Source organism: Poecile atricapillus, chromosome Z (assembly GCF_030490865.1).
Source record: "Poecile atricapillus isolate bPoeAtr1 chromosome Z, bPoeAtr1.hap1, whole genome shotgun sequence".
Lineage (NCBI taxonomy): Eukaryota > Metazoa > Chordata > Aves > Passeriformes > Paridae > Poecile > Poecile atricapillus.
Window position 1 is genome coordinate 129,854,641 of NC_081289.1, and position 22,809 is coordinate 129,877,449.

General features: G+C 38.2%; 1 non-coding gene across 1 annotated transcript; it reads right to left on the reverse strand.

Moving 5' to 3' along the window:
* Window positions 1-19,158: 19,158 nt before the first annotated feature.
* Window positions 19,159-19,232, reverse strand: TRNAF-GAA (transfer RNA phenylalanine (anticodon GAA)). The gene has a single exon. It is a non-coding gene; the product is annotated as a tRNA-Phe (tRNA).
* Window positions 19,233-22,809: the final 3,577 nt, after the last annotated feature.

Below are 22,809 nucleotides of genomic sequence, written 5' to 3' on the forward strand. Positions count from 1 at the left end.
GTGCTCTTAAGATATGTCATAAAACATAATTTCCACAAGAATAATTTAGTGAGCAGTATAAAAGGAGAAAAAAATCAATAACAGGAATGGTAGATGTCAGTGTTTAAAATTATAAGGACATACATATGTGATTTAAGGTGGGTTAAATTTTATTACGATGGGCTAAGTTTTAAAGGAAAAAAAAAATCTGAATAGAAAAGTATTGCTGTCAATTTAGAAATCACGGTCCAAATGCTACAGGTTTAGGATACGGACTGCTGCTCTCCATCTGGTACAAAAGGTTTTGCTTAATGATTTCCCTAGAGCTAAATTGATGTATATTGTTTGCAAATATGACCCACAGCTTCCAGACTTCAACACCTCAACAGTGCAAACCACATGCAGTAGAACTAAAAATGAACCAGCCATTTTTCACATGGTCACAATTATACAAAATAAAAAGTAATCTATGAAAGAGGGACAGAAGCACTCAGCAGGACTGAAGTGCTAGAAGCAGCAGCAAGGTCTTTACATTTCCTCACTGTCCTTTTCACAGTGTGTAACATATACATACTCTGTGTAACATATGTGGATACATGTTGGTCAAGCACAGGAGAGACAAGTGGTACAGAAAACCAAACTTTGCGTCCTATAATATTTAGCATGTTCTCATACACAGCCAGGGCATTGAAAATACAGAATAAAATGATCTTGCAGGAGCCAGAAACCCAGAGCCTGTCTGTCATTCTAATGCTGTGGCCTTGAAATTCAGACAGACATAGTTAAATCTGTGGGTAGAATGTGAGATCGCAATCTCAGAGTTATTGGTTATTATCAATTATCAATTGTCCCACACACTGCTGTTCTTTAGCTTTCTGGTGGTCATCCCAGTATCACAGGTGAATGTTAGTAATTTAAAGTACTCTGTTCTTTGTCTTGCCTTTTTCTACACAGGACATTACATGCAGTACTTGGATACCTGTTGGGATAAGGTGTAACCATGCCCCAGCCCTGGTCTCTGTGGGCATTCCCCTGCTGATGTACACGAGAAAATTGATGCTAAGTGCATTAATGCACCTTTTGCTGCTGATGTTACTGATTGAACAATCTCCTTCGGTTGTTCATCTCCACCATTTTCCTAGGCATTTTGCTGCCCTTCTTCCCCATTCCTCTTTTGCATATCAGCTGAGCAATCTCTGATTGCCGATTAACTCTGTTGAGTCTCCTGAAACACAAGCAATTTTCTCAACTTTGAATGTCATATGTTCAGACTGCAAGTTATGATGATAATAGTACATTTCGTTCTAAAGTGTTTTGCACCCACTTTCATTGCTTATTCAAGTCCTATAAATAAGAAAATTTGAAATGCATCTCCTTTCTACTGCTGTTGATTGACTGAGCCCCCTGAGGCATAACTGTCCAAAGGGCTTAATGCTATGACAAAATTGTCCAGCCTTAAGTTTGCAGTAGACATGCTATGAACATCAGCAGTGGATTCATAATTAAGAAATGTAGATAACATTTGCTAGTTGTGCAAAGAAACAACGCAATTTACTGAAACAATGCAGGGTAATAAGGCATTGTAAGTACCTCTCCTCCCCATTTCATTTCTTCCCTCTTAATGTAGATTGCAAGTTTCCACCTATCCATTGCGACACCAGTAGGTTGCCCATGCTGTGTGTCCTTTTTAGGAACACAGTTAATGAAAGAGCTTAGTTAGGTCCATTTCATGACCTTAGCTCCTTTTCCATTATGTTACTGACAAGTCTGCTGTTTTCATCCAGCAAAGTGGAAAGTCTCACCAGCTGAGTGTGATCTTCTCATTGCTTCCTTGAAGGCTGCAACCACCAAAAATGCAAGCACAATTGAAGGGCCATTGGAGTTTATCCCTTTACAGAACATATCAAGAAGAGTAAGACAGGTGCCACAGTCTCCAGCATAAACACACCAAAGCAGCTGACTGTTGACCAGACATGGAAACATAACCTACACAATTTTAATAAGAAATATCATTATTAGGGCAGTTGATCTATCTATCTATCTATCTATCTATCTATCTATCTATCTATCTATCTATCTATCTATCTATTTTCTATCCATCTATCTCATTTATCATATATATGTGAGACTATGACACTCAAGACATTTTATTAAGCCAGTTTATTATGTTAATAATAAATAATATTAAATAAATATACCTATATAATATATAAATATAACTAGTAACATTAAATGAATGTTTATTAAAACACTTTATTTATATAAGTAAATTTATAATTTATTAAAATCACAATGACTGAAAAAGCAACCAACAGCTGAAAGTGAATATTAATTTTCAGCATGACCTAAATTCATACCAGCATGGCAAAATGCAAATACACAAAGAAACAAGGAATCAGAATCACTGTACACAGATCTGTAGCCTTGCATTTCTTGTGGCAACATTAATTATTTTGAACAATAGATTTTGCTGATGGTTATGCTAAGTTTTTACTCGATTATAGAATTCAATTCTAAAGTACAGTTTCATAAAGCACTTAGACAGTGCCATCCAGGGGGACCTGGATGCTTAGGAAGCTCAGGAAGTGGGCCCATGGCAATCTCTTGGTTTTTAACAAGACCAAGTATAATGTGATGCACCTGGGTCAGGGCAATCCTTGGTGTCAGCACAGGCTGGGCATGAACAGACCCAGAGCAGCCCTGCCCAGAAGGACCTGGGGGTGCTGTGGGTGAGAGGCTGGACATGCCCTGGCCATGGCACTCACAGCCCAGAGAGCCAAACGTGTCCTGGGCTGCATCCAGAGGCCCGTGGGCAGCAGGGGAGGGAGGGGATTCTGCCCCTCTGCTCTGCTCTGCTCTGCTCTGCTCTGCTGAGACCCACCTGGGTCCCAGCACAAGAAGGACATGGACCTGCTGGAGCAAGTCCAGAGGAGATCACAAACATGATCAGCACATTTCCTATAAGGAAGGGCTGAGAGATGAGAGTGTTCATCCTGAAAAGAAGAGGGTTTTAGGGCGATCTGATTGTAGCCTTCATGAAGGGAGCCCACAAGAAAGATGGAGAGAGGCTATTTACAACAACATGCAGTGACAACACATGACAGAATGCACTGGCACAGGTTGCTTAGGGAAATTGTTGATGCCCCATTCCTGGAAGTGCTCAAGGCCAGCTTGGATGGAGCTCGGAGCAACCTGGTCAAGTGAAAGGTGTCCCTGCCCATGGCAGAGAGGTGGAACCAGGTGATCTTTAAGGTCGGTTAACCAGGCCAGTTTAAGATTCCGTGGTAAGTTATACTGTGTAGTGACTTCCACAAAACTACAGTGCAAGAGTCTCTTACAGCATTAACTATCTTTGCCACTCCTATATTTGCACACAACTATATAATTTTATATCAGAGTGAAACTTTAGACTTTAGTACCAGAAATGTTAACTTCATGAAGATCTTCAGATTGAAATACTTCCTATGTGTCATTTTAAGGTGCACATCCTTTAGGTTTCCCCTTGTTAGTAATGTCCTTTAGATTGTAATATACGTCCATGAAATGTATTCCTGCTCACTTTTCCTATCAACCCCTCACTCTGCCTCCAAGAATGAAAGGGATAGACAGTTATATTTTATAATATAATCTTCTATATAATCAAATGTCACTTTTATAAGAAAGATCTTCCTTTACAGAAGATGCACATTCTGAGGAGGTCCAAGGCCACATAAATTTGGTTTAACTTCATGTCTGGTTTTGGTATTTTTTTAAAAATTTTAATTCATTTTTCACAGATTCTACTAAGTTATAAATAAATCCTGCAGGATAGTATTTTTTCCTTTGGAGAAAATTGTTTAAAAAATAGTTAAAAATTTAATCATGCCATCTATTTTAAATTCAATATAAGTTCTCTGGAAACATTTCTGAAAGTTAAATATTTGAAATATTTTTTGACATTTAATAATAATTTTCAATCTTCACTAAGCATTCATTTTATACAAGAGTAAAGTAGAGTGTTTGCTGTACTAAAAGTACTGATCTGGGGAAAAAAAATCCTGATTGTTGAAAATTCTTATGAATCCCCAGGGAACTACACTCAGTGGGTCAAATGCTATTTTCACTTATACCTCTGTGTACACAGAACTGTTTCACGGAAAACTGCTTGATTCCTTAGACCACAGAGCAAGGAAGAGGCTTTGGGAAAAGGTTCTGCATCCAGTTTAAAGCGTAAAATAGTAACATTTGCAGCTCAGCATTTATATTAACAAAACAAGGCCATGGATTATCTGAGAACAAATTCCTTTTACTTTTATGAACTAATATCAAGAAGTGCAGCACTGAAGGAATTGATTCCTCCCACAATTGACTGCAATTTCAGTCTGTGCCATGGCCTGTTTCACCTTTGTTGCACAATATAAACTGACCCCAGCTGCATTTCTTCATTGCTATTGAATTTTCTGTCTCCATTCTTTTTGTCAGAGTTTCTCACGAGCCCATTTGGTCTTGAAGAAAGGTTTCTTTCTTTCTCCCTGTCTTGTTTAGATGGAAGTGCTGTCTAAAATTTATTCTTTCTTCCCTATCTTTGTTTCTGTTAAAATTTTCCTCTCTCCTTTGCATCCTTTCCTCTTCAAGGCTTTGCCTGACAGCTTCTGGTCTCCTACATTTGTTATACTGGGCCTCCAGATAGGTGGCAAGTACTCCTCCTTAGAGGGCTAGCAGAGCCAGTTTTCAGAGGCTTGAAAATCACGTACATTTTCTGCTGCCACTTCACCATTCAAAGGGGCTGGGAGAATGATTCTGTGCTTTTCAGATATGTATCAGCTGTGACCCAGTTTTTACCCATGTCTTATCTGACAGTTTAACAATAAACCCTCTCGTGAGAGTTATGCAGATAGCAACTATTAGGAAAAGGAAGATGAAGCTTCTTAAAGGAACATATCACAACTCAAACTCTTAAAAACTGTATCCATTCATACTTGGGAGAGCATTAGAGTATTTTCATCTTTAATATGGGGTGAATTACCAAATCAATATCTTGAAACTAATCTTAAAATAATGAATAATGCTTGGCAGCTCACCAATCTTGCATTTTGCCAAGTTTTGGTACTATCATAAGAATAAAACTGAATATGAAATAATATTTGAAGGTAAATTTATTTGGAAACTGTCAGAACAGTGTATTTACAGAGTAGTTAACAAAAAAGATTAAAATTCCCATAGTGTCTGCACAACAAAGGCTTATATGTGACTTCTTCCAGTTCCATCTGGAAGGTAATGATCCCTTTTTTCCTCCTTGTTCTTGCTTCCCTTCTTTTATGCACCTTACCCTGTAATATGACAAAATTATTTGGTTTGTTTCCTGAAAAGAAGGTCTGAATATGTAGTAGGTCATCACATTATCTAAATGTTTCAGATTACAGACTAACTATATACACATGATCTTACACAGAATTTCTGACCTAGCTGTTTCATGTCCACCTCTCCAGACACTTGGCTCACAGCAAGAATATTGCCCTTCCAAAAAGGTCTAAACTCAGCTTAGGTCTGGTCCTTCTTCAAACACCACCTGCCATAACAGTAATCACTAATTCAGACTTTTATTTCCATGGGCTTGTGTGAAACATAGCTTAAAGACCCAGCTGACAAACTAGCTACTGCTGGTGAGCACATCTATTTTTTCTGCCCAGAGAATAATGCCATGGACTCAAAAAATGTCACAGGAAATATTTCAGAATTCAGGTGGAATAAGCTTAGCTCCTCGGGAAAGCAGGCCTGTTATAAGTCAAATGTTGGGTAACTAAAAATTACAGTACCCAACACAATGATTGCTTTTGAAAAGTTAACCTCCCTTGCCCCCATGCATCAATAAATTATCACTAGATTTAATAGTAATAAACCGTGGGTGCTCAGAAACCTTGGTCAAGTTAATCAAGAGTGTTTTGATCGTATCAATAGGATAATAGAAGATATGAAAATAATTATTACCAACATTTTAGCTCTTATGACTAGGTACTTTCTTATTTTAATAGTCTATGTCTTGTTTTCTCTGCTGTCTTCCAGAATTAGCTTATTTTAATGGTATTTTTCTTTCAGCCTTTTACCTTTATTCTTAGACTGTTGGAGTTTATAACATCAATTTAATCTCTCTCTCATGTTTTTCTCCTCTTATTTTAGTAGTAACAAATTTTCTTCAGGAACGAAGCTTTAATGTTTTTTAATGATGTGTCATTTACAGAAGAGTGCTCTGGTTGTAGCATATCCACTTCTGGTTTAATTAGACTGATGCTCTTCTAGGTTCCTTTCATCTTTCAAAATATATCCTGCCATTCTCTATTTTTCCCTTGCACTTCTTCTATCTTGTTTCTAATTATCATGAGAGTTGAAGAGCTTGCCTACTTTTAATGTTCTTCGGCTTCACAGAGCCTGTGTCATAGCTTGCAGATAACAGGTGCTGGCAACAAACAAATCTGCTCAGCGAGCTCAGATATTTGTTTTTCCACAGGAAAAAAAAAAAAAAAAAAGAAATAAAGAAAAAAGAGAAAAAAGAAACATGCATCATGAAAAAAGGAGAGGTTCGTTACAATACAAGACAGAGAGAAATATTGAACTGATCAAATTATTTATTTAGCATTCCACTTCTATATACACTAACATAAACTTTATCTTGTTTCTTTAACCCTGGAGGGTTGCTATATCATATAACATTAATGAGTTTATCCATATTTTTGAATGTGCTTTGAACAAAGCAAATCTCCCAAGTGTCTGTTGATCGCGATCTTCATTTTCTGAAGACTATCCAGAGTCACACTTTACCCCCTCTTTCATGGTTAAGATGAAGCATCTGCTGCCTGCTTTCTTCATTATCATCATAAAGAACGAGAGTTTAAAAGCTAGAAGGATGGTGAAAGAGTGTAGCGTGCACTTGAAAGGTAAGTGTCCTGGAAAACTGACAACCTATGTGTGTGGAGTTTTTACTGGTCTATCTTTTCTTCTCTTCCTCTGCCTTTTTCCCTCTTTCACAGAACAACAAGTGGTCTTGTACAACTGATTAGCACATGACAGACTGTTTGTTTGTTGAAACTGAGATCTTTTATTCCAACTTAATTTTATTTTTCAAAAATAATATTGTCCAAAGAAGATGGGAGAAAATTGACCTTTTTGTTCTAAGTTTCCAAATTTCAGTTTTCTGTGATCTAGGTGAAAAACTGGCAAATACACATTTCAAAGATTGTTATCACTGTGGAAAGTATTGATAGTTTCACTTCACAAATGAGAGAGGACTTACTAAAGAAAGATTAATAACCTTTGGGTAGTGGAAAATATGTATCTATTTGTTTCATAGAACTGTTATTAATGGCTTATATTCAGTCCTTGGCAATTTACTAGATTAAGATTTAACACTTAGAGGACCACATTACTTGTTTTAAAATCATTGAAAAATAATCTGAGATTAGTTTCTGGGGTTTTTTTAATCTTTATTATTGACAAAACTCTTAGTTACTGAATTAAAGTTGGCAAATCTGGAAAGCTGTGTGATCTTTGGTCAGTGAATCCAAACTGTCCAGTTAAAGTCAGAGTTTCACTGCTTTTTGCACAAAGGTGCAGTAGGTCATCATTTAGGAATAATCAATCTCTAGGGGGGAAAAGAAAAGACAGAAAGGGAGGAGCAGTCAGTTCTTCACAGAAAGGGAACTGGAGCAGAGATACAGTGATTTACCTGTAATTCCTCAGATATTTGCATGAAAATGCAGCAGAATCTTGCAGCTCAGTGTGCTCCTCCCCATAGTGCCATCTTTGCAGACCTATTCATGGCATATAAAAAGAAAAGTGACCACAAAAAGATGAGGAAGATACAGGTTTTCCCAGGCTTTATGGAAAGGAAAATATATCCCAACTTGCTTTCACTTTTTACTTTCTATAATTCTGGAATTAAATCAACGTGATACTTTATATTTCCCCTCAATGCTTAAAATTATATTTAACCAATATATCTGGCCATATTTTCTTCTCTTTTTTTTGACAGTTACAGAAAATAAGCAGTTAAAACACTTAAAGAAAAAATTTCCTTCTTTTTGGATGCATCTTCTTTTAGAGATGCAACATCAGTAATTTTATTCCCATGAAATGCACACAATAGGATTATTGCTTTCCAAATGTAGTATGTTTACAACTTGAATTAAAGTTGTTGCTGTTCTCAAGTATTAATTTTAAAGAAGCAACTGTCACATGATTTTATTTATGTATAAACAAATCTTTTCTTGAAGTTCCTGCCTGAATTATTTGTAGTAGTGTTTTGCATAGATTTTAAAAATCACTGTAAAACAGTCATACGATTTAGTCTCTTCAGTCTTGTAAATTTTCACTAAAATTGCATAATTGCATATTTTTTTCTTTTTTAAAGAAAAGGTCCTAAAAACTCCATGATTAAGTACTTGAAAACAAGGTTGTTAAGTCCTAATAACTAGATTGTAATTGAGTAGAAATTTATTTTCTAATACTGCTTAAACATGTTATGTCTGTACCAGTCCAGTTGAAAGATGCAATTGAGGACAATGTATTTGTGCTCTACACTGTATTCAACCATGAGAAAGAGTGGCTTAAAATAAACAGATGCAATAAATTAACATAACCCAAACAAATAAGAATAAATTATTATTCCAATTGTGATATTTATATATATATATACACACATATAAGCTAACCATTTCAAGCATTTTCCTTTCAAAGTGCTGGATGAGAGAATGATGGCAAATGGATCTGTATGATGTATCCATCCAAGTTTCCATTACTCATGTCAGCCCCTCAGTGTCACATGAACTTTCACGTCAGCAGAATATCAATAACCAACTTTATCTCTGGACCTTTTACAAACCAAAATATTTCATAATTCTGTGATTCTAACTTCATCTGTGAGTTTTTATCTGAATGAACACTTTTAATTTGGCTACTTATTAGCAGGAAGAAGGAACACTGTCTCACATTAATAACTCCATTGTGAGGTCAAGGCTTAAAAGACTTCAACACCTGCCCTTGATACTACCCAGTTCCATGCTAGTGCCTGAGATTTCCAAACGTTTGCTATATACACCTCTCAAAAATGTGATTACTCAATGTATGCAGGCAATGTGTACAGATGTAGTAAATCCAAGACGGTATATGCAGTTCATGTGCCTGTTTCATGTGACAGAGAGAAATTTAGGGACTTTTAAATAGCTATGCAGTCTTCCCTGGTTTTTCTACATTTAAAGAAAGAAAAATCCCCAAAGGAATTTCTTTATTTGGTGATCAGTATTTAATATTAGAATCACTGATCCATAAAATCATAGAATGATTTGGACTGGAAGGCATGTTAAAGATCATCTAGTTCCAGCCCCCTGCCATTGGCAGGGAATCTTCCACTACACCAGGAGGCTCAAAGCCCCACCCAGCTTGGTCTCGAGCACTGCCATAGATGAGGCATCCACAGCTTCTCTGAGCAACCTGTTCCAGTACCTCACCACCCTTACAGTAAAGAATTTCTCCCTAATATCAAACATAAACCTGCTTTCTTCCACTCTGAAGCCATTCCCCTGTTTCCTGTCACTACCTGCTCTGGTGAAAAGCCCTTCTTCAGATTTTCTTTTGTTATCTTCTAGGTCTACTTGGAGACTTCAGGCTGAGCACTCTAATTCTCTCAGCCTGCTTCTAGAGGAGAAATGCTCTAATCCTCTGGTCATAATCATGGCCCTCCTCTGGACCCACTCTAAGAGTCTGTGTCCTGTGTCTGATACCAGAATTGATGCAGTGTTCCAGGTGGGGTATCACCAGAATGGAATAGAGGAGCAGAATCCCCTCTCCCATCCTGCTGGTGACGCTGCTCAGAATGCAGCTCAGGATAAAATTGGCTTTCTGGGCTTCAGGCAGACACTACCATCTATCAAAATCCCCAAGTCCTTCTCAGAGCTGCTCTTGATCCATTTTCTGCCCAGCCTGTACTTACGCTTGGCATTGCCCGAATTCAGGTACAAGACCTTACACTTGGTGCTGTTGGACTTCGTGAGGTTTGCACAGGCCCAACTCTCAAGCCTGTCCAGGTCCCTCTGGATGGCATCCCTTCCATCAGGTGGTTCACTCTCCCATTCCCTGCTTTTTCCTTCTATGACTTGGAGGGTGGCTGAAGCACTTCCTGGTGAAGACAGGCAAAAAAGGCAAGTACCATGTCCTGGCAAATACCATAGCCTTTTCCATGTCCTGGAGAAGGAGATCTTCTCTCTCCTTCTGGAGAAGGCTTCCTTTTATCATCCTCTTACCTAGAGAAGCTTTCTTTGTTGCACTTGACATCCCTGGCCAGATTTAATTCTATCAATATCTTAGCTTTCCTAACCTGATTACTTGTATAATTTCTTTTTACTTATTGCAAACTATTTTTACCTGATTCCATTCTCTACAGGCTTCCTTTTAGATTTTGATTTTTCATCCACACTGGTTTCCTGGATTTTTTAACCCAGACTTGCTCTTTGTAGGGAAGCATTTCTCCCAAGCTTGGAGGAAGAGGTCTTTGAATATCAACAAGCTTTCTTGGGCCCCTCATCCCTCCAGGGCTATATCCCATGGTACTCCATCAGGCAGATCCTCAAGAGACCAAAGTCTTCTCCCCTGAACTGCTGGTCAGTGAACTTGCTGTGTACACTCTTTGCTGCTCTAAGGATTTGGTTTCCTCCACTATTTCATGGCCATTGCAGTCTAGGCTGCCCTGACCTTCACACTCTCCACCAGCCCCTCCTTTTTGATATGAACAAGATCCAGTAGGGCAATTTTTTTCCTAAGCTCCTCATTGAAGAAAGAAGCCATCATCAATGAATTGCAGAAACCTGCTAGATTGTTTACCCTCCAATAGCTATTGTGGAGGTTGAAGACCCCCATGAACATCAGGATTTATGAACACAAGGCTCCCCAAATCTGTCTGTAGAAAGTCTCATCTTCTCAGCCTTCCTGGTCAGGTAGCCTGTAGCAGACCTCCACTATGATGTCCCCCTGTCCCTGTCCCCTGTCCCATCACTGGTCTGTCAGCTCCTCACCTGCCCCCAGGCAGAGCTCTGTGCTCACCAGTGGTCACTGGATAAAAGGCAACATCATCTCCTCATCTCCCCTGCCTGTCCTTCATAAAGAACCTGTATTCTTCCATTCCAGCACTCCAGCCATAGGAACCATCCCACCACATCTCCACTATGCCAAGACCACAGCTTTGCAGGCACATGTGTATCTCTAACTCTTCTTGTTTATGCCTAAGTTTAAAAACCATGTTTTTCTTTTGTAGTGAGGAGAAGGTATAATATTTTGATAAGTCTTAGATAATGAAATAAATTTTATTTCTTTCGTGATATGTGCAAATATAAAGAAAATGATGGAGAAAGAATTCTTTACTTGATATGGCTTTTTATTTTTTTTTTTTTAAATCTATAGATGTTTTACTGGTATGGAGAATCTAGGACTGAATAAAAACTCCCGCTTCTAAGATCTTCCAGTACATTGCATTAGGGAGAGATCATTACTTTGAGGTATTTTCTAAGTGTCTGATTTTCCATGAATCTAGATTTGTTTAGAAAACAGTAAGCCTCATACGCCTTCTAAAACAGTTTGCCTTGCAAGGTTCAGTATAGTGTTTTCTCAGTTCTTCCATTTCAACAAAACTTCAAGTATCATCAGAGTAGCAGATGAAAGGGACCTAGCAGGAAGCTGAGTGACTGGTAAAATATTTTTGGGAAATATTTTTATACAGAGTCAAGAAAAACAAGTGTCACATATTCCCTTCTCCAACCATTCTGGAGTCAGTAGAAAATCGATAATTTTGGTGGGAAAGTAATTGTTCCATTATGTCAATGCATTTCAGCTAAGCTCATTAGGACAGGTGGTTTGACTCTGCAATCTGTGCTTTTTATAGATTCATTGAACAATGTCTGGAAAATCAGGAACATTTCAGAAATTTACACAAATTCTATTGCAGTATATCACTTTATATAATAAGTTAAATCCTGTTGGAATTACAAAAAAGTAAAAAAGGGATCATGTTGCTAATCTGATATGATGAAATTGTATATTGCATTTACACAATATAGGTGTCTGTCAAAGTAGCAATAAATGCTTTGAAAAAAAATAAAGACATATTAAAAATTTAATCAGAAAACTGATTAAGAAGGGACACAAATTTAATTAATTATTTTGTGGCATTTTTAAATAAACCACCTCTTACTGATTTGATCTTATTTAAATCTTATTTCCAGCATAATATTAATAATTTTTCTTTGCAAAACACTGTTCACATACTGTGCATGTGAAATGGCAGAAAATTTATTTTAAGGATTAGGGTCCTTCTAATTAGGCCATCCAAAACACGTAGTTAATTCTAATTGTGTAGTTTGTATTTTTTTTTTTTTTGCCATGCTATTGAGATAAATATCAATGATTGAATCAAAAGCCAATTTCCTGTTGATCAGTATTTACTTACAGAATTTTGAACCCTCATGCAGAAAAAGAAATTGAACCTGCTGCTACTTGAGGTGAGCAATGCACCCCTCTGACCCATGCTAGGCACTGCTATGGCCATGGCTAAAGTGAATTTTTACACTACACTCAGTATTCTGAACACAGCTCTTAGATGTGCAAAAGCATAAAGGATTCATCTTAGTGTCCTACTGGGACTTGAGGTATTTAGTTCTGCTAATCACAGAGGCCTATCATTCTAGCAAGACTGAAACCTTCCAAGGAGTAGAAGTGCTGAAAATGTAGGTCTGTGTTAAAAATTCTGTCACCTCCAGACTTTATTTGCTTTTAGGATTAGGTGGCAACTCAGAGATTTTAAATTTATGCTGTCTAATTAGAGTGCTATTTAGTTATTTAAGGATGATTTAGTTAATAGTGGCTAATGAAAGGAGAAAGGATGTAGGGAGAAGACATTATGGATTACAAGCTTTGTGAAATAGAAGCTTAAATGTATTTCTAAGCCTGACAATGTGACTATACCTAAGGAGGAAGAGCTGACATAAAGTGAATACATCAAAGGACTGTGTATATGCTAGAGTACATTTCCTTTCTCTCAAAATTGTCACTGGAATGTGAACTGTTTTCTTCCCACTCTTTCTTTCCTCAGTTTTTCTGTGACTTCCTTCTACCTTCATATCTACCTTTATCCTTCCTTTTTCTGTCCAGCCTGTACTTTATGTTTCATTTAAAGTTCTATGACTGGAAAATGATGAAGGCCAGGGGTCTCATAGGAGTGTGGTGTTCTGAAAATAATATTATTACTCTAGCAGTTAGAACCATGGCAGTCCTTGCCTTATGTATAGACAGACTAGACCTGATAAATGAGTGGTTTTCCACTCACAAATCTGATCGGAATTAACAGAAGCAGCAAAACAGCTCATCCTGAGTTAAGAAAGATTTTTTTTTTCTTTCTGTCTAAATCTTTGCAAAATGCAAAATGGTAGGCAGGCTTACAGCACTGGTGCTTCAGTCCACTAATCTCTTTTTAGAGTTTATGAAATGAAAACTAGTGCAAGCACAGAAATGTTCAAAATGAAAAAAGCTCTTATTTAATGAATAACTGCATGTACTAGAAAGTTTCACTGATTTCTGACTTCTGGAAAATTTGGAAGAGTAAGCTCAAGGACACAAAAAATAATAAAATTCCCACAGGCAAGCAATGCACAAGACCAATTATCAAAGTCATGATGTAGCATAAAAAACAAACTAAAAATTGCACAAAAAGAATATCTGTCAGAATTTTTGAACAGGGCGTAATCATTTAGTCTCAGACCTTACAACCAGGAGCATTTTAGGATCCGTCTCCTGAATAGTAAGAGATTATCATTTTGCAACTGATTTTGATTGGGAGCAGTAAATATCTGAAATATTGTAACAACCCACCTGGGACTAAATTACTTCTAGACAAAAATTCAGCCCTTTTTGTACTGTTGTGACAGTCATCCCTATGCCTTTTTGGGAGAAGAGCTCAGAGCATCTTTGCTTTGCCAGTGAAAGAGAGAAACCAATCTTTCTATGCACTTGATGACTGTAGGCAAGCTTGGGTAATCACCAAAGATTTGGTGAAGGAGTAAACTACAGGGTTTAGTCCTTATTGACTGTATTGAGTAAAAGTTACAATAAAGGATGATGATAATCTCTTGCAGTTGATATGAGCCTGACACTGACCAGTAAAGGCTATTTTTATACAGCTGAGTTGGAAACAACTCATTTTGTAGAAAAGTGCAAATCACCCACTGCCTACTTTTCCCTTTGAATGAAAGAACTGCTTTGTTGAATGAGAAGTTACCAACTTTATTTTGTCTTACCAAACCCTACCCATCAGGTGACAATAAACTGAGGCAGGTGCAGCCTGCCTGGCCCAGCCCAGCAGTGTGCATTTCAGCTGCACAGCAGCAGAAGACAAAACACCAATCAGCAGCAGCAAGAGAGGGCTGCAGTTCTCTGCTATGGGGAAAAGGTAGTCCTGTCTCAGTAGCTGCATGAGGCATGTGAACATCTAGCCAAAGAACTCCCTGGTCATTGCAGGGATTTGGACTAGATTTAAAGGTCTTTTCCAACTCAGATTGTTCTAGAGTTCTGTCATTCTATAACAGGTTCTTCAGCTGCAAGATGTGCATGATACAGTCAGGGGCTGATGTCGTGAAATAGAAAGGTCTAGTGCTGTGGTTTGCTTTTGTAAAATGTAGAATGATATGACATTGTGTATATATTCCAAGGATACACTGAGACGAGAAGGCTGATCCACACGTCTAAATCAGGTTCTACTTACCTGTGAAGTTTGCTGTATTAGCTCTGCTGAGGCTCATGCTTCTTTGACCTGTAAGCACAATATTGTTAAATTACAAACAAAATAATTTCATGGTATTGTGATTCCATTCCAATGTAATTATTAAAGAACAATGATTTTGAGGAGTTTCTCTAGCAGACAAAACTCCTTCAGGCTTTATGACTTATGACAAATCAGTAACATTCACTTGACAAAATATGCACAATCTGCGAAGAGTTGATTCACTAGAATGAAATGGGAATCCGAAATTCAATCAAGTTTATTAGCACAGAAGAAAGCAAACAAAAAATTATTTGCAAACAAAAAGAAAAAATTAAATCCAAAACCCAGGCAATTTAGTTGGGCAATCTTAATTGCAATATGCTAATCTTAATTTTGGTTTCTGATTTTGTTGTCCTACCTGAGATCCCTCAAACAGTCAATTCCACAGTGATGACATAAATTAAAAATACCCCAGCTACACAGAGGCCACTCTTGACATAAACTGTTAATAATGAAAATATGGATCAACAAAGGAAACACACTGATGTAGTATGTCTGAAAGCTTATTGATTCTCCAGTACATTAGTTCTTTTCACCAAAGAATTATTGTCAAAGAATGAGTCACAGGACAAAATATAAGATTCATTTTTCACTGTTCTCGTTTATAAGATTTTTTAAAGTGATTAATGTTTTTTTGATTTATTGTATTTTAATTTAAGACACTTAAGTCCAAAGCATGGGATTTGTCTCAGGGAATGTTACATATCAACAGGTCATAGTGGTATTGGGTAAAGAAAATGCAGCAGAATATTTATATATAAAAATAACTACATCTATAAATACATATACAAGTGCATAAAAGCCAGGAGGACAATAAAAACATGTAATTGTAAATAACAGTTGAGTTAATACGGGCAAAGAAGAGTCTTTTGGAAAGTAGGCAATGAAAGACTTTCCTAGAAAAGGAAATATAAGATACAGCTACAAATTGTCACTAAGAGAAAAACACAGCAGTTGTTGATGTCTGCTGTGTTGATATGTTTTTCAATTTAGTTGTTCTTCATTATTAAACCCACTTAAGTCTGATTATGTAAAGCTGCTGTTAACTGCCCTTTCCAAAGATTTAGGGAAAGCTGCTAGGAGTCATACCTTCATTGCCATTTTAAAATGGAAAAAAATTCCACATTGAACTGGGATTAGGAATTCTATTTAATAGAAACAATGTGAGTGAAGAAAAAAAATATTGTTAGCTTAGTAGAAGTGTAAATGCAAAAAATGTGGTATGTCAATAACCACCCCAAACATTCAAGAGTTCTTCTCAAAATCTTAGTTTTTAGTTCCAGAGATCCATCATGGTGTTCAGCATTGACTGAAGATACTTCTTCCTCTATTGATTTCTGTGATAATAGCTCTCAAATAAGTCTCAGAAAGCTGAAGTGGAAAGACCCTCTAACATGCCTGTCATACATTGAATTGTCTGGATATTTGCTGAAGTATCACAGGGCTCTTATTTTTAAATTCTCCATAAAACTTGTATTCTCGTTTAAGATTCGAAAGGAAAAAAACCCCAGCAATTAAAACCAAGATGCACCACTGAAAAATTATAAGAATATATTTTTTTTTCCACTTTTGTGAGACAAAATCAGAAAAAAAAATATCTTTCCTTCTTTATTTCCATTGGAAATGTAATTGACTAATAGGCTGCTATATTACATCTAGTCTCTCATGCTGGAGAGACTGCTTTCCTGATTGACCATGTAATTAATGAACATTTCTAGATTTTATTTATTTATTTTTTTTAACACCAAAGCTCAGCATTGTAGCTGAGCAGAATGGTGGCACAAAGGCTTTCTTTTCACTGTTGTGCCCACTGATCCTATGGCTTTCCATGGAAAGGTAGAAGCTTTGCTGGCCTGCAGCCTCCACACACTGCTCCTCAGCTCAGGTCCCGGGTTCCCCATCGAACGGTGTCTGCCTGACAGCTGACTGCACACCTCTTCTTCTCAGGGCAGCTGGCTGGATCCCAGGGGAAGGAATTCCACTTGTTACTATAGAGACATGATGGTAGGTTTGACCAGCTTCCCTTGACAGCCTAGAGTCCCCTGAGATGGAAAATGAAAATGTCCCACTCGATTAGGCGTCAATTTTGTGCTAGAGTGACCCACTTACAAAGAGAAGTCAAAGACTTTCCCCACTTCTGTGACCAAGGTTGAGATTTCATGAAAGACTCCATAGAGACTCCTGAGGGAAAGTTGGTTATGTGACTTTTTTCAGACCTGATGCACAGCACTGTGACATGATGATGGCATTTCCTAAGACTCCTCCTGTAAACCTTTCTTTTTCATTTGTTTCCCTTATCAGAAGAGACCTACTCAGCCTTTTAACCGGTTGAACTTTGAAGTCCTCAACCAGCCAGCTGTTCTGCTGTAAGGATGCGTGAAAAGAGGTAATTCAGAGTCTCTGACAGTCTGCCTTAGAGCACAGCCCCAATGTTACAAGTAAAAGTGTTGGTTCTGCAAAGTCTGTATACTAATAATAAAATATAAAGTTATGGTGTACATTGATTGACTTGGCCTGTAGAAACCATGTAAAGGAGTTACAATTTTTATGCAAATTTTTTGGAAAAAGTTGGGTTGTTTTTTTTTGGTTTTTTTTTTTTTTTTTTTTTGTTGCAAATCAGAATAGCAGTGCTTCATACTGATAAGAGTGTATATTGGCATATTGGCTTTCTATTTACTTAATAGATTAAAGTCTATCCAGTCAAATAATCTTGTCAGTTTAGGATTTAATGTTGAGCTAGCAATGGCTATAGTATTTTACAGAAATTGGAATTTCAGAGGTTTTTTTGTTATTCTATAATTTTTTTTATACTAATATCTTATTTCCTACTGAACACATAGACCACAGATATAGGTTAGCATACTTTAAATATTTGATAGTGAATATTGCACAATTAGTCAGAAATCATAGAATATGAGAGCAAAAAATTAGGATGATATAGAAAGTATTTTTCACTCACAAAGTGTCATGAGGTGTAATTACCTTAATGACTTTCAAAAATATTTACTAGTGTAGAACAATTATGATATTAGTCACATCTTCCACACTGCATGTGCTTGGTTCAAACCCTTGATAATTTTTTCTCATGGCAATTGAATTGTTGAAATTTAATAAGAAATTTCTGGGCTAGTGATTTGCACTCTAGCATTAGCTGTTTCTTAAAATATTTAGTATTTAGCAAATATAGGTCTACTGATCTAAAGGCTTTGGTACCCAGATTCTTGGAAGAATCTGATATACCATTTTGGTGTTTCTGTCAGTGAAAGAGAGCTGCTCAATTAGTATAAAAGGCAAAATTTCATCAGAAAAAAGGACAAAATAAGAACATTGCAATTTCAGTTGTAAAAATGAAAAAATATAGTTTCATCAAAACCATCAATAGGCAGTATTGTGCTATTTGTGGTGTTGAAATTTCAGTATATTGAATTTAATATCAAGTCAGAATTTAATTGAAATATAAAGTTTTAATAGTCTCATAGGATATTGTCGTGGCTGATGAATTTTATTTTAAGTGAGAATTTTAAACAATTACAATTTAAACTGATGAAAATCAGTACTGAAATTGCTGCAATCAAGAACAATCAAAATGGACCTAACAAGCCTTATAAGCTTGAAATTAGAGAAAGTTAATCAAGCAAAATGTGTGGCTCTTGCCACATACCTCTCTATTGTGCAAGTCACTGCAGGCTTGGTACTCTTCCCTAAAACTGCACAATCTTCTGTTGCCTCAGATGAGGCGTAGCGACCCGGTTCGTGAGTGACACAACGGCTAACGTACAGGCCTGTTGGGCTAATCACACGCGAACACCAATGTGGTGGACAGTGAAGAGCATTTATTTCTGGTATGCATGGTTTTATATGACCAAGTTATGATTACATCATCACCATATTATTATGGGTTAGAGAACTTTGGAGAAAGAGGGGCCCTATCTTCCCATACATCGCGAGATCTTCTGATCGGCTTTCCCTATCTAACCACATCATCTCCCCCCTCTCCATGAACAGAATTTTATAACTAAATATGTAATTAACAACAAACTGTGAACTTGTTAGTAACGAACATTAAACATAACCGCGGTGTGTTAGTACGAACTATCATGCGAACTCAGGTTAACTGTCTCTGTTCTAAATATAAAATGTCAATCTTATCCAAATGGGTTTTTACAAACTGGGCTAACTTATTAAGAAGAAAAAGACCAAATATATTGTGCAAACACAACAACTATAACTGGTCTTACTAACATGGATATGAGGGTAATAATCCAGGGGGACTGGTTGAACATCGAGTCAAACCAGTTTTGGTGAGAACGTTGTCGGCTACTCTGTTCAAGTCTCTGCTGAAGCTCTGCCGAAACCTGGGATCAAACCAGGGACCATTTAGATCTTCAGTCCAACGCTCTCCCAACTGAGCTATGTCGGCAGGCCAGAGGTTGGCTGGTTACGGTTGTGTTGGCTCTGAACAGCCATGACTTCCTTCACACATATGTAGGGTATCTAGTCCGCGTCTGTCACTCCTAGGCCCAAAAGTACCGCGAGGCTGACTGCGGTAATGAGTTCTCGCTTTTGGTGTGGGAAACCTCTCTCTTGGTGGTAAGGCAATTCATCTCCCGGAAAATACAGGATCGTAGGGATAACAACCATTTGGACACAAAAATCATTAGCTTCATCAAAATGTTTGATGGAAATACACAGGGTAATACCTGTGGAGCTACAGGCCCAGATTCCCGAGGTTGCTGGAATTACCCAGGACTCGGTCTTATCGAGTGGCAGTGGGCTTCCGGGCTACGATGCCTTTTGGTGGGGCTCCACCCTCTCCCTTTCCCAGGGATGGGTTTCTCCCCTCCCTTTCTCCGCCTTCCTTCCAGCGGGTTCTTCTCCTTACAAGGAGATACTCTAGAGCACGCTCCCTGATTGGACTATGAGCTCTCCTCCCCTTTACCATCTGCGCTATCCTCCCGCTTCCCGTTAGACTCCCGATCGCGAATGTCCGCGCGCGTTAGGCACCCTTCACTCCGCCCCTTGCTCGTGTCCCCAGCACCATTTCGCGGCGCATATGGCGGAGGCCTTTCCCCGACATCTCCAGGGCCTGCGGTGTCGGGTGCGCCCCGTGGCTCCGCAGCATCGGTACTCCCCGGTGGTAGATTATGTTCCATGGCCAAACCCGCGTTAGAGCCGGGCAGGCAGGACGGCAACTCGGGTCGCCCGTCATCATTAGATGGCCAGTTAGAATTGGTGGGGCAATCAGCAAAAGTGGTCTGAGTGGCAGCTCCTACCCCCACCCATGGTGTAACCTTTAAACCGCTTTGAGCTGCCTTCCAAGCTTCCTGCTCTTGGAGCGCTTTTCGCAGCACTTCCATTACTCTCACCCAGCTTTTAAGACACTTGCTGGACTTAAAGCACAACACGTCATCCGTGAGCGCCTTAGTACACCTAACCCAGCAATCTGGGTGAAGAATATCTACGGGATAATCAATGGCACATAATTCTATCAATCTGGCAACCGCACATTCGAAGTCCCTTGATTTGCAGTCAATACCCCACTGCTTATGCAGCTGCGAAACTACCTTGCCGTACGACTGCATCTCGGTGGTATGGGAGCGTCCTCCCCGCTGAAGTTGGTGCCGCTGCTCCAGCCGTCCCTCAGCATCCAGTGAGACTCCTAAAATCCGGCCGCTCGAACCCGTGTATCGGGGTGCGGTCCCGGGTTTCGGCACCACTTTGTTGTCTCAGATGAGGCGTAGCGACCCGGTTCGTGGGTGACACAACGGCTAACGTACAGGCCTGTTGGGCTAATCACGCGCTAACACCAGCGTGGTGGATGGTGAAGAACGTTTATTTCCGGTATGCATGGTTTTATATGACTGAGTTATGCTTATGTCATCACCATATTATTATGGGTTAGAGAACTTTGGAGAGAAAGGGGCCCTATCTTCCTGTACATCACGAGATCTTCTGATCGGCTTTCCCTATCTAACCACATCAATCTTCTTAACATTCTTTACAACAATTTTCTTGCATTTCATCCATAATCCACATTTCTCACTGCAAGGACTGTGATTTGGTTTCCTGAAGTCCAGGTTTCTCCAGTGACGCAGTCCCTGCTGCTAGGACTAATGGTTAATCACAGGCAGAAGTTTTGGTTCACCCTTTAATGATAGTTCATTTCTGTCACAACCTTGACTGCAGAGTTGAAAAGAAGGTGAAAAATATCCAGATTTTATTATCTTCAGCTTCTAAATAGAGGAGTTCTAGTCTGCTTTTAGTAGTCTTTTTGGTAGCAGCTGGTGACTTTCTTGAATTTTGTGATAACTAGCAAGAAATAAATTTCCTACAATTAATGCATCTCAAATTGTCCCAATTTGCCAGTTATCAGTGCTGAATTAAAGTTAATGACTTTAATAAGGTAATGATAACTTAGTCTTCAACTCACAATTTTTTGTTGCATGTTTGGATGAACCATGGCACAGCTTAAACGTGGCTCTTCACAGATTTTTTGTACATTTTGTGAGTGAGCAATTGCAACTCTCAATGGCTAATCCTAATGTCTTGTAATTCATAGCTGATTTTTACATGGGGAATAACACCACATGGGGCCACTGCAGTTTTTGCTCATATTTGGTGGTCAACCAAGCAGTACAGGATTTCTGTACTAGCATAGCAAGCAATGTTCTTAGCTGAAGAAGTTCTTAGCATTGTGGGCAGCAATGAGCCATCTCTGAGGGATGATGGAGAGGAACACATGGAATCAAACTGGTCTTTATTAGAGGAAATCTGGCTCTGATACTCAGATGTGTGCTATGAACACAAACCATCTCTCTTCTTAAGTGTGGCTGTCAGAAAAGTATATGAAAACAAAAAGATTAAGATAAAAAGCACCTACCAAAGTCATAAAATATTTCAGTTTCTCTGATGGTGTTGAGAAGAAATGCTGTACAGCTAGTTACACTTTCTTTAAAGCTTTGAGCCTCACTAAGAGTGTAGAAAATTGGATAACAAAAATTTTTACCTAGTTACCCTTAATATGAATGTGATAAACATATTTTAAGTTACTGCATGAAATTATGTAGATGTCTACATTGAGAATTGGCATTATTGATCAAATTATTTGTTCATTTTATGCTGGTGTCACAACAGCTTGGTTCGGACAGCTCACTTCTAATGTCTTGAGCCAGATTAATCAATCAGTGGGACTCTTCAATAAGAGCAAACCTAGTCCCTTGCTATGTCCTCCCAGATATTCTGAATTAACCAAGGAATCTCCAGCCCAGCTCAGCAAGCACCACTCTTCTGATAGCAGCACCAATCTATTTGTACTGCTAGGTCATACCAAATAATGATAATGAATCTTCTGGGTGTTCACCAGAGCCTGTGTCTAGAGGCAGAAATTAAGGCATATGTGGTGGTATGATCTATCACATGACTTATCAGAGCTCCATGGGCAAAAAGAAAGTTTTTTTCTTTCCATCATAGTTGAGCAGATCCATCATAGTTGAGCAGATCCATCATAGTTGAGCAGAAATGGTGACAGTGATTTAATATATTCATGTAAGAGTTAGTATTCTATAATCTCCCACACATATCAGATATATTATCTAATATTTATAAATGTCTTTGATTTGCCTGAAATATTTTCAGTACAAAGTGATGTTGGAAAATATGATAGCCCTACCCTCAGTGTGGAATGCTCAGAAATCTAGCAGTACCTTCATCATCTTGATCACCATAAAGGTTGCATGGATCCCAAGAAGGATATGATTATTCCTCCATTTTGCTTCTGAGAGATGCCATCCCTTAACCCCCAAACAATGTCTTACTTTTATTTATATGAAAAGTAAAGGCCAATCTGAATTCTGAATTACTACGAGAAGCTTGCAAATATCATTGTTTGGTTGGTTTATTTTACAGATGCCGTAGATAATAGGCACTTCAGATTTACTAAAGTGGATGATTTTTTTTTTAAACTGTGTATTTCTCCATAATAATACATTGTAAATAAG